The following is a 3,021-nucleotide window of genomic DNA, read 5'->3' on the forward strand; positions in this document are numbered from 1 at the left end:
CGGATCTTTGCTCCCCTGAGCGCTCTCTTCTGCCTCTCCCTTGTACTGAAACTAACTCCACATCCTCCGTGTCGTCCACGAGACCACCCTGAACCGGCGCGCACACACAACCGTTAGATCACTAGCTAGCCAGATAAATGATTTAATTCAAACATGCAACCTAGCCTACCTGTTTCATGGTGAGCGATAGACGGATGTTCTGGTCCAGACCTGTCTTTGCTCATTCGTTCTTTTCTGACAGGTCCGTCCGTTGTTAATGGTGGACAGAATAAAGCAGGTGTCGCAGTGAAATGGGTCCGACTTACCCACCAAAGATATAGGAGATGCTCTTGCATCAGCATCATCTGGAAAGAGAGATGCGAAATTTCTTCTGTGAGAGAAACACGCTACGTTGCTTTTTATTTAATTTATTTAAATATAGCCTACATTTAGCCGTCTTATACAGCAGGCTATGCGGTCGTCTGGGCTACTTCAGCTGTTGTTTTGACTTGTTGTATGTTTCGTTAGGTAGCAGCGGACTGTTTACGTTCTTACCGGCTCTGACCAGATCATGTCGCTGTCACTCCAACGACCGACGGTTCGCGGCTCACCAGCAGCGCCCTGAACAACAATACAATCAAAACTCTTCCTCCCTCATTTCATTCCTGCTTGCCTGTCTCCTTGTGTGTGTGTGGTGTCAAGCAGTCATTTTATCATGAAAATAGTATCAAAATGTTCATTTTTAACTAACATTGAAAACGCTGAAGAAGTCTTTGCTATATTTAACAGACGCACGTTGATTATAAGACGACAGCTGTACAGTCAACACGCATTCAAATATTCAATATAGAGTTAATCCGGAAAGTATTCAGACCCTTCACTTTTTACACATTTTGTTACATTACAGCCTAAAGGGAATTTAAATTGCCCCCACCCCTCACACAACAACCCATAATGACATCACAATAACCCATAATGACATCACAATACCCCATAATGACATCTCACTACCCCATAATGACATCACAATACCCCATAATGACATCTCAATACCCCATAATGACATCACAATACCCCATAATGACAAAGCTAAAACAGGTTTTTAGAAATGTTTGCTAATTTATTCAAAATACAAAAATAAACTTAAATATAACATTTGCATAACTATTCAGACCCTTTTAATAGTACTTTGTTGAAGTATCTTTGGGTTCAAGTCCGGGTTTGGCCACACAGGGACATTCAGAGACTCTGTCTCGAAGCCACTCCTGCGTTGTCTTGGCTGTGTGCTTTGGGTCGATTGTCCTGTTGGAAGGTGAACTCCCAGTCTGAGGTGCTGACGCTCTGGAGCAGGTTTTCATCAAAGATCTCTCTGAACTTTGCTCCGTTCATCTTTGCCTCGATCCTGAGTCGTCTCCCAGTCCCTGCCGCTGAAAAACATCCCCACAGCACGATGCTGCCACCACCACCATGCTTCACCGTAGGGATGGTGCCAGGTTTCCTCCAGACATGTCACTTGGCATTCAGGCCAACGAGTTCAATCTTGGTTTCATCAGAACAGAGAATCTAATTTAGGTGCCTTTATGCCTTTAACTCCAAGCGGGCTGTCGTGCCTTTTATTGAGGTCTGGCTTCTGTCTGGCCACTCTACCATAAAGGCCTGATTGGTGGAGTGCTGCAGAGATGGTTCTCCTTCTGGAAGGTTCTCCCATCTCCACAGAGGAACTCTGGAGCTCTGTCAGAGTGATCATAAGGTTTTGTATTTGTATGTATTATGGATCCCCATTAGTTCCTGCTAAGGCAGCTACTCTTCCTGGGGTTTATTATGGATCCCCATTAGTTCCTGCCAGGGCAGCAGCTACTCTTCCTGGGGTTTATTATTGATCCCCATTAGTTCCTGCCAAGGCAGCAGCTACTCTTCCTGGGGTTTATTATGGATCCCCATTAGTTCCTGCCAAGGCAGCAGCTACTCTTCCTGGGGTTTATTATGGATCCCCATTAGTTCCTGCCAAGGCAGCAGCTACTCTTCCTGGGGTTTATTATGGATCCCCATTAGTTCCTGCCAAGGCAGCAGCTACTCTTCCTGGGGTTTATTATGGATCCCCATTAGTTCCTGCCAAGGCAGCAGCTACTCTTCCTGGGGTTTGATTATGGATCCCCATTAGTTCCTGCCAAGGCAGCAGCTACTCTTCCTGGGGTTTATTATGGATCCCCATTAGTTCCTGCCAAGGCAGCAGCTACTCTTCCTGGGGTTTATTATGGATCCCCATTAGTTCCTGCCAAGGCAGCAGCTACTCTTCCTGGGGTTTATTATGGATCCCCATTAGTTCCTGCCAAGGCAGCAGCTACTCTTCCTGGGGTTTATTATGGATCCCCATTAGTTCCTGCCAAGGCAGCAGCTACTCTTCCTGGGGTTTATTATGGATCCCCATTAGTTCCTGCCAAGGCAGCAGCTACTCTTCCTGGGGTTTATTATGGATCCCCATTAGTTCCTGCCAAGGCAGCAGCTACTCTTCCTGGGGTTTTTTATGGATCCCCATTAGTTCCTGCCATGGCAGCAGCTACTCTTCCTGGGGTTTATTATGGATCCCCATTAGTTCCTGCCAAGGCAGCAGCTACTCTTCCTGGGGTTTATTGCGGATCCCCATTAGTTCCTGCCAAGGCAGCAGCTACTCTTCCTGGGGTTTATTATGGATCCCCATTAGTTCCTGTCAAGGCAGCAGCTACTCTTCCCAATAGATGGGTCCCTACAGTTCCTGCCAAGGCAGCAGCTACTCTTCTGGGGGCGATGCAGGATCCTGCTTGTCTCTGCCAAGGCAGCAGTCTACTCTTCCTGGGGTTTTTTTATGGATCCCCATTAGTTCCTGTCAAGGCAGCGGCTCCTCTTCCTGGGGTTTATTATGGATCCTCATTAGTTCCTGCCAAGGCAGCAGCTACTCTTCCTAAGGTTTATTATGGATCCCCATTAGTTCCTGCTAAGGCAGCAGCTAATCTTCCTGGGGTTTATTGTGGATCCCTATTGGGGTTCCTGCCAAGGCAGCAGCTA

At 46.9% G+C, this 3,021-nt stretch overlaps 1 pseudogene; it reads right to left on the bottom strand.

Moving 5' to 3' along the window:
• LOC135538407 (Golgi apparatus membrane protein TVP23 homolog A-like) overlaps positions 1-294 on the bottom strand; it is a 7,677-nt pseudogene extending 7,383 nt beyond the window's left edge.
• Positions 295-3,021: the final 2,727 nt, after the last annotated feature.

This window comes from Oncorhynchus masou, unplaced genomic scaffold, assembly GCF_036934945.1.
Source record: "Oncorhynchus masou masou isolate Uvic2021 unplaced genomic scaffold, UVic_Omas_1.1 unplaced_scaffold_9553, whole genome shotgun sequence".
In the NCBI taxonomy this organism is placed as follows: domain Eukaryota; kingdom Metazoa; phylum Chordata; class Actinopteri; order Salmoniformes; family Salmonidae; genus Oncorhynchus; species Oncorhynchus masou.